Raw genomic sequence first — 13902 nt, 5'->3', positions numbered from 1 at the left:
GTAGGGTAGAGAGAGGGACATAAAAACATAATTGCATGTTTCCATGTTGATAAACATATAACATGGAAACATGAAAGCTAAACAATGTGGCATGTTATTAGGCATTATTTATTATTTTCATTGATGTTGTTGTTGTTGTTTTCAGCTGTGGTGAAAATCATTATTATTATTATTATTATTATTATTATCATTATTATTATTATTATTATTGCTATTATCACATTTTGCAACGGTTTTCATCCAAGCTTCTGCTGCACCACTAGCAGGTGCACCTCTATGTGTTCCTGCGGTATGTTGCAGGATAGGATTGTCTTCTGAGGGGTGTAAAAACTGTGCTCATATATTTTGCATGCATGTGTGAAGCCTCTGTGGCCAATAAAGAAATTACTACTACCACTACTACTACTACTACTACTACTACTACTACTACTACTACTACTACTACTACTACTACTGTCATCACCGTTACAGTGTTTTCAACAGTTTCCATGTGCAGCTTCTGTTGCACCACCAGGTGCACTTCCTGCAGTATGTTTCAGCACATTGACTTTTGGGAGTACAAAGAATTATCGCTTTTTTATGTTGTATTTGTTTTGTTTCTGGTGATATCTTATTATTTCCTTTGCTGTTTATTGTTATTTCTATGTTGTGACTATCATCATCATCATCATTATTATTATTATTATTATTATTATTATTATTATTATTATTTCTTTTGGCTATTTTACTCCATATAAATCTCCATGCTGTTTTTTTGTATTTCATTCTTCTATGGTCTCCAACATCTTGGGCCATTGTGGCCAATAAAAGAAATAATTATAACAACTAGGTTGGTAGGATTGTTAGTTTGAAAAAAAAAAAAATGAAGTGCATTGCTGTAATTCTTCTGCTTCTTTATGTTCTTAGTTCAAATCCTGCCAAGGTCTTCTTTGCTTTCTATCATTCTAGGGTTGGAAAAATACAATACTAGTCAAGTGTAGGGCTGATTTAATCAAACTCTCCTCCCACAGTTTTCAGGCTCTGTGTCTATGGTGATTATAATAGTAATGATAATAATAATAATAATAATAATATACCTAGCTCAGATACCAGGAAACCCCAAAATGGCTGAAGTTCAAAAGATAGTGCTCATGGGAACTGCCCATATCCTACATAAAATACTGTCTATGTGATCTCAAATTTTAAAACAAACACACAATTTTCTTATGGTTTCTTAAACATTCTCTAGTACAATACTATGTACAAATCCAAATATATGGTACCCTAGGCATAACACCTACATGAACTTCTAACTTGTTGTCTCTTGAGGTCTCTGGGTGAGACTTGGAGCCAACTTGTACAAATGCAAAGCAAAAGTCAAACATGAAATAATAATAATAATAATAATAATAATAATAATAATAATAATAATAATAATAATAATAAAAATAAAAATAATAATAAAAATAATAATAAAAATAATAATAATAATAATAATAATAAAAAAAAATAATAATAATAATAATAAAAATAATAATAATAATAATAAAAATAATAAAAATAATAATAATAATAATAATAAAAAAAAAATAATAATAATAAAAATAATAATAATAAAAATAATAATAATAATAATAATAATAAAAATAATAATAATAATAATAGGAATTTTGGATGAAAAAGTTCAGTAGTTGTCATTAATTGATCACAAAGCAATTTGATGCATTGATCAATGGAGAAGAAGAAATCCCGGGCTGGTTGACAAAAACAACGATGTTGTGCCTGAAAGAAGCATCAAAGAGAAATGCTGCTGACAATTACAGATCAATTTTGTGCCTTCCATTAATGTGGAAGTTACTGTAAGGAGGAATTGCAGAAGAATTGTATAAACTTCTTGATGAGAACGATATATTACCACCCAAACAAAAAGGCTGCAGAATGAGATGCAGAGGCACCAAAGATCAGTTATTGATACACAAAATGGTAATGTAAGATTGTAAACGAAGGAGAACAAATCTGGGAATGGCCTGGATTGACTATCACAAAGCTTGTGATATGATTCCACATTTGTGGACCATCAAGTGCTTACATCTGTGTCGAATTGTGAGGAACGCAATGTGTTTCCTGAAGAGAAGTATGATGGGATGGAAAGCTGAACTGACATCTTATGGAAAAAGCTTGCACACCCTGGGTATCAGATGAAGGATTTTCCAGGATGATAGCTTATCTCTGTTGCTTTTTGTTCTCTGCATGATACCTCTGACCTTGGTACTTAGGAAAACGAACCTGGGGAACCAACTAAAGGAAAAATCCCAAACAATCAACCACCTCCTCTTCATGGATGACTTGAAACTGTATTTCAAAGAGGAAACACAAGTGAGTTCCTTGGTGAACATGGTCCACTGATTTAGTACTGATATTAGAATGGAATTTGAACTCAAGAAGAAGTGCAGAATAATCTACCTAAAAAGAGGCAAGGTACAGTCCCTGGCAGGAATAGAATTACCGAACAAACACCTGATTAAACAAACTGAAATGGAATGATACAAATGCCTTGATGTACTAGAATTCAACGAGATAACGGAGAAGGAAATGAAAGAGCAACTGAGGATGGAGTGTTTCTGAAGACTGGGGTTGGTGTTGCGCTCAAAATTGACTGGATAAAATAAAATCCAAGCAGTTAATATGTGGGCGATACTTTAGGTAGAAGACCCCCAATTTTTTTTTTTGGGGGGGGGGAGGGTGATAGTCAATTACATTGACCCCTAGTGCTCAACTGGTACTTATTTCATTGACCCCCAAAAGAATGAAAGGCAAAGTCAACCTCAGTGGAATTTGAACTCAGAACATAAAAATGGATGAATAGTGTGTGGGAGATGCTTACAGTACCTAGGTTTCCCAAGTGGTCACCCATCTAAGTACTCACTAGGCTTGACATTGCTTAACTTTGGTGATCAGACGAGAACCAGTGCATTCAATAAATGACCAAAAGCTATAATAATAATAATAATAATAATAATAATAATAATAATAATAATAATTATTATTATTATTATTATTATTATTATTGTTGTCATTATTTAGTTTTGTGATTTATTTATTATAATTAGATTTAGTCGCTTAAATCATTGATAAGATTGTGGTCAATTTGTAATCAGGTCTCCTTTAAATGTAGCTGGGGCATATACAGCAACAGAAGATAAAAAAAATCATTTTGTTCTTTTCTGTTTTAACTTGAAAATGTTGCAAGTAAGAGGTGCCAACCGATCCAATCCAATCAAACAGATTAATTATGAGTGAACAAAGAAGCTCCTGCAACAGCAGGTGAGGAACTCCTTGCCAGCAGGTAAAACACAGCCTCCCATTTGAGTTTAAAATCACTCACTAGTTAATAAATAATGCATGATATCATTTTAATTAATGATGCTTCATGCAATTTCAATCATATGTATAAATTTACAAAATTAACAATTCATTATTTCATCACCACCCCTGCACAGATGTGACCCTTGCAATTTCAATCTTGGTTATTATAAAAGGTTTTTCTATATCTGTTCTAAATGGTTGCTCAGTTTGCTTGAAATAGTAACAAAATCTTCTTCAAACCATACACTGATGTCTTAAAAAAAGGAAGGACAAATCGGATAATATACTCCTCAATACACCATGTCCTGCCAAAGGTAAGATTTTAATGGTAATAAATTGAGTACCAGTGAAACGCTGGGTTTGATGTGAACAACTAGTCCCTTCCCCAAAATTTCAGGCCTTGTATCTCTAGTAGAAAGGATTATTCAATATATCTTGCTTTATTTTTTAAAACAGCGCATAATGTTATTTGAAAAAAATTTGGCTGCTACTTCTAGCAGACTGAGCAACAGTGTAGCTCAGGCATGGGATGGGCAACCTTTGTGATAAAGAAGATTGCATGAGATATGACTCATCATCAGGCAGGCCACACATTCAGAAAGTCTTGCAGGCCACACTTTGCCCATGACTGGTGTAGATGCTACCTCAATGGCTTCCTGGTAAACTAATTAGTAAAACTACTCTGATATCACAGAATCTTTTCAAGAACCAAGTTTCAAACCTCCATATCCTTTCATCTCTACTCAGAGAGAAACAGAAGAGTCAATGAAAAAAAAAAAGAAAAAAAAAAAAGAAGTCCTTTTAAATTAAAAAAAATTTCAAGCATCATTGAGAATTAAATAAACACTAGAAATGACAATGGCATCCTGGGGCCCTACAAGGGGTCATAGAAAAGTAATAATTTATTGTATTTGTGTTTTGAGTCTTAAAAAGAGCAGCATTACAGAATGTTTAATTTGATTTTATCTTTATACAATGACTGCCTCATCTTATCATACACACGTGCATGTGTGTATGTACACACACACACACATGCACAAGTTGCTGCTAATGTGGTGGGGTCTAATGGTTTCCATGTGCTTAGTTCCATGGTGTGTGTCCTTCATGCAAAAACAAAGAGGAGGAATGAGAAAATATCTGCGAAATTTGCTCCGGGCCTAAGCAAAGAATTCTATGAAATTGCAGTAAAGAAAACTTAATAAATGCCTAAAAAAAAGAACAAAAACAAAATGTAATAGGGATAGATTAGAAAGGAGTGGAGTGAAGGGAAGAGAGAGAGAGAGAGATTCATACTGTTGTAGTAGAGGGCTGGCTATACATTTTAATATCTTTTTTACATAAAATTACAAACAAAATGCTAATATTTTCCAACATTTTCATCCTGTAGACATAAAACTTTATAAATTTGAATTCTCGAGCGAACGTATTTAATCTTAAGAACAAGGCAAAATAAATAAATAAATAAATAAGAACTCTTCCTAATTTCTTTTTTGGGGGTGGGTAAACAATAAATAAATGAAAATACAAATAGAATAAATATTAAAAAAATATTTTTAAAAATGAAAAATATTTTTTAAAAAAATGATCTCATCAAAATATTAATTTGAAAATCATGAATATCATTTTGTACTTGAAGCTTAAAAAACTCAGAAGAATGAGAAGTAGTAATGTTCAATCTTTTCCCCAGCAGTAGAGGACTTGAAATACATTGATTTCAGTCAGATGAACCCATTGACCCTTTAACATTCAGATTATTCTGTTTATTGTAATGCTTCTTTATTCACTTGAGTATTGGGCCTTACGGAGGCACTGACGAATGACTGGGACCTTTGGCATTTTGCTGTGCTTGAGAAGAAGACCTATCAAGCCAACTAAAATCACAGTTGTGGCAGATACTGGTGTCATGCAAATGGCACCTGTGCCAGTGGCATGTAAAAGTACCCATTACACTCTCAGAGTGGTTGGCATTAAGAAGGGCATCCAGCTGCAGAAACCATGCCAAATCAGACTGGAGTCTGGTGCAGCCCTCCAGCTGGCCAGCCCTGGTCAAACTGTCCAACCCATGCCAGCATGGACAATGGACGTTAAATGATGATGATGATGATGATTGTTTTGAATTACTTATGCATTATTTTTTTGGTGTTTCGATGATGTGTTTATTTATTTTTAGATTTGGTACGGAGGTCCATACCAAACTAATGTAACTTTTCCTCATCTAAGGTGATTTAATGAAAACTTAGCTGCAATTTCTAGCAGCCTGGATAGCAAAATAGAAGCTATCTCACATTGGCTCAATGTTATTTTTGGTGTGCGTGTGCGCACGTGCTTATGTGTGAGTGCGTGTATGTATGGAGCTGTATTTGCAGACTCTGCAAGTCTTGTGAACTTAATGATCAACAGATTCAATCAAGCCAGTGTTCCAAACCTATGAAGCTGCCAAACAATCAGGTTATTTTATAGTCTAATTTATATCAAAGACATTTTATATATATATATATACATACACACACACACACCCTTATTCTCACTCTTTTCCACTCTGTGTGTATAAGTGGGTGTGTGTGTGCATGCACACATCTATAGATTTTTACTTTTATTCAACATCCCATTAAAGCCTACATGTAAACAAAATGTGATGGAAGAAATAAGACAAAATAATTGTTTATTTGTTTATTTCTTCCTTCCTTCCTCCTTTTACTGAAAAGGTTCTCTAAAGAAAACACAATTTTATATCGTAATGGCCTTTAAAATAAAATTAAAACCAACACAAACAAAACAAAACAAAACAAAACAAAAAAAAATTATCTGGTTTAAAATGAATTCTTTACTTCAGCAGGCAATGGCTATGTGGTTAGGAAGTTTGCCTCACAAACTACGTGATTTCTGGTTTGATGCACTGTGGTGTAGTAACTTGAGCAAGTGTCTTCTACCCTGAAAGATCTCAGATCAACCAAAGCCTTGGCTATACAATCTGGTGGACAATGCAACCAATATTAAACCAGCAGCTTGTTTTGGGAGGTGTTGGGTAGGAGCACAAAGGATGCAAGTCACAGGATCCCCGGAGCATGTCCAAGAGTGAACAACCACTAATGATTGTTAGTTGCATATATCTTATAGGTGCAGGCATGTGGTTAGGAAGCAAGTTTCCTGACCACATAGTTCTAGGTTCAGTCTCACTTTGTGGCACCTTGGGCAAGTGCCTTCTACTATAGTCTCAGGCCAACCAAAGCCTTGTGAGTGGATTTGGGAAACTGGAAGAAGCCAGTCATGTGTGTGTGTGTGTGTGTGTGTGTGTGTGTGTGTGTGTTTATTGTGTTTGCCCCCACTACCGCTTGATAACTAGTATTGGTGTGTTTACATCCCTATAACTTAGTGGTTCAGCAAAAGAGACTGATAGAATAAGTACTAGGCTTAGCAAAAGATTAAGTAATGGGGTTGATTCATACAATTAGAAATTCTTCAATGCAATGCCCCAGCATGGCCACAGTCTAATGACTGAAACAAGTGAAAGATTAAAGATAGTCTCAGGTAGTCATGCTTGGGAATTCAGCCTTGACAGTCTAATCACTGGAGTAAATCACTTCAAAGCTTGGAGACCAGGGAGTCTTTCCATGTCAAGTTGCTACTTCTCCACATCCACATTGATAATGTGGAGAAGTACTTTGAGACTACAGAGGTATGATTAGAATGCCATAGGAAAGAATCGCCAGACAGATTCTTCAAGGTGAATCAACTGGATGGAGACCTAAGAGTAGACTGTCCTTTCAGACTGGGGCCCCTGTGTTTTACTTTACCCTCCACCTAGGCTCCTGAGCAAAAAAAAAAAAATAGCTGCATATAGAGCTCAAGAGTAATGATTGCAGGCATAACTAAAAGACAGAAACACACACAAAAAACAAAAAAAAAAAAGGGAGAATAACAATAATAAGCCTTTCACTAAACTACCATACTTGTTAGGTAAACTAATGGACAGAAACACACACAAAAAAAAAAATTCTTCGGAATAACAAAATAGACCTATCTGTCAACTACCATATTTGTTCACCCGAATCACTAATTTCCTCATCACTTTCACCAGTTTGATTGTCTGAATCACTCTTATTGCCTGTGTAAGGGTAAACTCTTCATCCGAAGAATAAATAACGTCAATAATTTCCTCAACTGCAAAGAGTCTCGGCCTTGCTTGTTTACAAGACAAAGTGCTGGGTTTATCACAAGCTCATTTCATTGCAAAATCGTTTTTTTTTTTTCTTCCCTCGATTAAAAACAAAAGTAAACAACAGCAATGGGGGGGGGGACATCATAAGCAATGAGTCATAAACACACTTGACTACAAAGCTGCAACATGATCAATTGTCTATTTTTAATATTTTATCTTCTTTTTCTGCATGTGTTGTTCATTACCATTTTACAGGGGAATCTGGAAGAAATTATGTTTATGCTATTCCTACAATTCTGGGAACAGGGCACGATAAGGTTAAGAATGAGATGGCTGGATAATATCTGTAGTCTCAGTTGGTCATGCTTGGGAACGCAGCTGGAGAGTGTAATGGCAGTTGCTTTCGATAGGACCCTACAGAGGAGGTCCCTGAGGACTCTACACCCACAACCATCCTAAGAAAAGCGGGCAGAGAAGATGAGTAGATGGAAAACTGTGTGGAAGTTTGTTGGAGAGACCATTACTGGTTTTGGGGGTAAGAGACTTAATTTGTCATCACAGTTAAACACCACCTCTTGAGTGTCATTGTAGTTTACCCTGTTGCAAGCATTTAGAGCAAAGCCCTGGCCCCCAAGGTTTGAGAATAACATCCTCCCACCAGCCCTGAAGAGTATCATGGGTGTGGTTCCTCCACCCACTAGTTTTAGAGGTTATGAAAGCAATCATATAGAACAGCCCTTTCACCTCTCACTAAACCATGAACAAAAAAAATTCTTTTTATGAAAAAAAAAAGAAAAAAAAAAGTAAAAAAGAAAAAAAAACAAACATAAAAATGTAAATAATTACCGACCTGATACTGTCTTACAGTGCGAGGGGGTCCATGAGCTGGTGGCTTTTTCTTTTTGCTATGTGTAGTCATGTTGGTATCAAATTGAGTAGAGAGAGAGAGAGAGAGAGAGAGAGAGAGAGAGAGAGAGAGGGGAGGATGGAATGGAGAGAGGCAGAAAGAAAGAGAAAGAAAGAAAAGTGTCGATGGAAGTGAGGAAGTGACTAGAATAATTTTACTGCATCTGCATAGAAAATTTTTCTATCTTTATAGATCAATTATTTAGTATTCTTCTTATCATTATTATTAAAGCTATATACTGTATATTGTCACTGGGGATAAACAAGAGAGGCATTAGCTAGTTAATACATAGTATTTATGAGCATGACTGTGACTGTATGAGTACGACAGCGAGAGAACAAGGGTGAATGAACATGTGTCTCTATGTTATACTAAACGAAAGCCAAACGTGAAAACATCCACATCACTAAATCACTCTTTACATATACATATGTGTGTGTGTGTGTGTGTGTGTGTGTGTGTGTGAACTATAAACACAAACCAAGGGAAAACAGAACAAGTCTTGTGGTTACAATCCACATTTAAAGAAATCAAATTTTAGCTAAAAATGCAAAAAAAAAAAAAAAAATTAGTGGGGAATCTAATGTTAGACAACTGATTGAATCTAATTGAATTTCTATGTATTGCTAAACCAAACCAAATGAAATATTAAAAGTAGCTATGTTTCCTTTCAATAATGTTTGAAAACAAAAAAAAACTTCTGGCAAGAATTTATTCCTAAAAGAATCCTGCCAGCTAAAAAAAAAAAAAAAAAAAAAAAAAAAAAAAAGAAGAAAGAAGTAATATGATAAACAACTCAGAATAAAAATGTTTGCTTCCAATACAAACGGTGTATTATCTGTAGATAGACCTGCATCAATATTAGAATCAAATTAGGAGATTTGGAAAATATTTTGTTAATGAATTAATTAGCTCTTGGAATTAATTTCAAAAATATTAAGAAATACGTAACTATAGAAGATGATAATCAGAGAAGAGACCAAAAAAAGAAAAAAATGAGAGCTTCAAATAGTTATGTTTAATAAATTTGGTTAAACCCTGTAGTTGTAAATAGAAATAAAACTAAAGATAGGAAAGATATCTAATTCCTCAGGAAAACACAATTCTAAAAACAAGATAAATTAGACAAGAATAAATCTTAAAACTCCTGGGAACTTTAGATAATGCTGAAAGAAATTTCAACAAAATACATAACTATGTAGCAAAATGGTTGAGACTACAGAGAAATTTCAAGAATTAGATGTATAAATTTGGAAAACGCTCAAAGTGATTTCATTTAAAAACATACATGTCAGAAAATGGCTGACAACCTTAGAGAAACTCTAAGAATTAGATGTAGTGAAAATTCGGAAAACGCTCAAAGTGATTTCAACTAAATACGTACGAGGCAGGAAGGTGTTGGAACAAATCAAAGAGGAACTCTAGGAAACTGTTGTAGTGAAATCAAGTTTTTTTTTTTTTCTTCCCTCTCAATTTAGTAATGTATAAAGAGTAGAAATTAAATAGAATAAGCTTAAGGATAAATAACTTATGAATTCTATTAAAGAAAGAAGTAGATGGAAGTTTTCTGAGGATAGAAGAAGGAATAATACAGTAATGGAAAGAATTGATATGAGTCTGAAAACATATAAGAGAGGTGAGAACTATGAAGCTAAGACAGGCCAGGCCAGTTCTAGCTGGTAAAGGTTTGCAGCTGGGATAGAATGAAAAAAGAAAAAAAAAAATTAACATTAATTAGAAAGTAACTATAGCATGTTCTAATCATAATGATGTAAACTATCTTATCAGTGAATATTTAATTGCAGTTCAGAACTCCACTTTTAATGTTACCCCCCCCCCCTCAACATGAGCTCTTAGCATAACACCCCACTCCTCAAAATTCTTCTCCATCCCACACTATCTCAAAACTAATTTTCCAGTTTACACACATTATGAGATATGTCAAAAAAAAAAAAGAAAAGAAATAAATAAATAAAAAGCTAGCAAACAAACAACACTACATATCATGAAAAATTATCAACATAAAAAAAAATTACATTGAACATGATTGTTTTATTTCATTTAATTCATCAATTATCTTTGCTAATGTTGCTGTTTAATCCCGAGTAGGCCTTCACTGAGCAAAATTAAGATAAAAGTCACACTAGCAGTGATCTTCTCATTCTTTTTTTTCCTCTAAACATAGTATACATCTCAATCCCAACCTCTTTATTAAGTCTACAGAAGTAGATTGTTCTCATTGCACTGTCCATGCAGGGATATTCTCCTAGCAGTTATTTTCCTAATTGTGATATTCCTTGCTTATTCTGCTTCAACTAGAATATGTATTGTTTGTCTGATCCATGACAAAATTCATACCCCAAAGCTTAACTACATTTAGCACTTCATATATATATATATATATATATATATATATATATATGGGAGAATATACAAATAATAACAACAGACGAGGACAGGTGGTGTAAATAACAAAAGGATATATTAGTATGACGCTCGGGAATACGGAAAGTCTTTGACGTTTCGAGCTACGCTCTTCAACAGAAAGAATACGGAGACAAGGAGAAAAACACGGAGAAAAAAATATATATATATATACACACACACACACATATATATAACACTTCATCAATGCTTATATTTGCTATTCCATTGTCCTAGTTTGAAATTCCAGGAACGTCACCAAAAATGACAAGCACCTGACGAAGGCCAGAGGGAAACAACAGCTGAAACATTGTAATTATTACAACCAAGAGGAGGACACTAGTCCAAATATATAAGTGCATGGTAATGGTGATCATTCTTTCAGAATTTCAGACAAAATTATTAAGATCCAGGAAATAATTTACAGGATGCATATATGGTATCAAGATATAGGAAATAATTGAAACCATCTGTATATGGTGTTAAGATACAGAAAAATAACAGACCATCAATGAATGGTATAAAGATATTGGAAATAATTGAGAGCATTCATATATGGTATTAAGACTGGTAAGATTTAAATTTGATACCATGAACATATAAGACACTTATATAAGGCATCTAAGTATAAGACACCAGATGATAAACCATCAAAACATAGGTGTAGATGTAAATACTGATTTCTGAGCAAGGCACAATGGCTTCAAATTTAGTGATTGAATATTAATCAATAGGAGGTGAATTGGAAGAAATATACCATATTTTCCAACATACAAGTTGAATTTTTCAGACCAAAATTTATAGCCAAAAAAGGTAGGTTAACTTAGACACAAAGACCAATTTGGAGGATCAAAGATTCTGTGAAATGAAAAAGGGTTTGGAAAGAGAGTGACAATGAATGTTTATACTATATGTTTACAATATGTACCACACTGACTTGAATTTGTTCTGGCTCTGTGTCTTATAATTGTGATATAATTATGATCATATAAGGTATTAAGATGTATGATATAATTACAAACATATAAAGTATTAAGATATGATATATAATTATGACCATATAAGGTATCAAGATGTGTGCTATAATTATGACCATATAAGGTATTAACATTCATAAAATAAGTGAGAACCGTATTTTAGATAAAGTAAACTTCTTGAGGGTCTGAGATTTTCTTATGGTAAATTTTATGTTGTGTAAGAATTTTTTTTGTGAAAATGCATTTATTGCATAAATGAAGTGGGTGTAGTAAAGAAGAAAATAATAGAGATACATTAAAATGAATAGCATTTTATTAGCTGCTAAATGTATAGTAAACAAGCATTTTTTCTTTTTGAGAGGTGGGTAACACATTTTTAAAATGATAAAAATAAAAGGTATTCTGAAATTGTAAAATATGCACACACACACATACTTATAATCACTCACTCACTCTCTTTCTCACAAACACATACACATATCTTACTTTGCTATTGCCAGATAATGAATACATGCTTATTACAATTTCCAAAATTGCCGTTAGCTCAGTTTCTCTCATTATTCTAGATGCTGTTATTTTGGTAAATTTCCTGTATTTTAAGATTTGTGAACCAAAGAGCTGCTTGGTTTTATTTGATCTAGCAATGAGTAGTGCGAGGATTAGCGGAGAGATATATTTAGGCTTATTGGGTATCTGACTTCCTCTTCTCAATCTTTGGTTTAGGAAGTTACTATGAAGATATTCAGGAGAACATGTCTGTAGAATCATGTATCTGTAGACCACAGAAAAAAAAAAAGAAAACTGAACGAGAGCCCTGTTCGCTAGATTGACAATATGCAACCTTTGGGTCCTTTGTCAAGTTTTATCTTTCTCGATGTGTCTTCTGTTGCTGTTGCTACAAGAGTTTTTGCTATTTTGATCTCGTTGTTGCCACCACTACATTAACGTCACTAATACTTAATTCTCAAGTTGGCAAGATGGTATATACATGGTTGCTAGGCTGCTTGATCAGCTAGCAATAGATGAAAAATCTCACTGAAACTACACAGCCCTGCCACCTAAGAACAAAAATATATATATATATGCACATACACACACACACACACACACACATATATATATATGATTTCACTTAGGCATAGCGATACTGGTAACAGTTGTTAGAACTCAGTATATATATATATATATGCTTTATTCTAAAGCATTAAGTGTCTACAGAGCATAATATAGATTATTGAATGACAGGGGAACAGGAATTACACAATTAACTTAATTAGCTTACAGTTGTTTTTGCTATGAGCAGCAGCGCATTCAGAACTGACTGCTTGTGCAACACCTTATAACTTCTATTTCTTAAAGAAAAAAAAAAACAGCCATAAGTTAAAGAATCTGATCATGTTATTGTTGTGCTCCTTGTCATTTAATGACACACACACACACACACATATATATATATATATATATATATATATATATATATATTAATGAAGCTGATAAACATACTTCATAAACTGTTACTCAGATTTTCATGCAATCATTCATCATACTGTCTGATGAACAGAACAGATACATGAAACTCTGAATAACATTGTGTGAAGTTTTTATCAGCTTCAATAGAATAGTATTTTATTCTACCGTTGATATTTGAATACTATTTTCTTCACCTTCTTTTGCAACAATGTCATTGTGTGCGTGTGTGCATGCGCGCATAGGCACACACATCTGTATAAGGATATAAAGACTAGCTGAAGGGTAACCTCTCAGCAGTCAATTATATCTCACAACACCTTGGAGCAAATAGCTTTGGAGCGAAGAAAATAGAGGTTGTTGTGTCAAAATGGTGTACGAGACTTTGTTTCAACCAACATTAACAGGCTTAGGGGTGCAAGGCAAAGGAGAAGAGCAACTGCAAATATACGGCCTGCACTGACCTGTAATCTTCCTATTTGCAACATCTGCAGGCTTCTTTGCAAATCATTGGCAGGACTCAAATGTCACATTTGACATAAGCATTACAACTGACAAAGAAAGTGTAGGTTGTCGGATCCTCATATGTCGAAACTAATGGGAGAGTTCATCCCCCCCCCCCC

General features: G+C 33.8%; 1 protein-coding gene and 1 pseudogene across 1 annotated transcript in view; both read right to left on the bottom strand.

Moving 5' to 3' along the window:
• Positions 1 to 13902, bottom strand: part of LOC106883544 (tight junction protein ZO-1) — a 593195-nt gene that overhangs the window by 237577 nt on the left and 341716 nt on the right. The window lies entirely within an intron of this gene.
• Positions 2857 to 2972, bottom strand: LOC128250644 (5S ribosomal RNA; annotated as a pseudogene).

Source organism: Octopus bimaculoides, chromosome 23, assembly GCF_001194135.2.
Source record: "Octopus bimaculoides isolate UCB-OBI-ISO-001 chromosome 23, ASM119413v2, whole genome shotgun sequence".
In the NCBI taxonomy this organism is placed as follows: Eukaryota; Metazoa; Mollusca; class Cephalopoda; order Octopoda; family Octopodidae; genus Octopus; species Octopus bimaculoides.
Note: the sequence above shows the minus strand (reverse complement) of the source record. Positions and strands in the feature narration are given on the sequence as shown.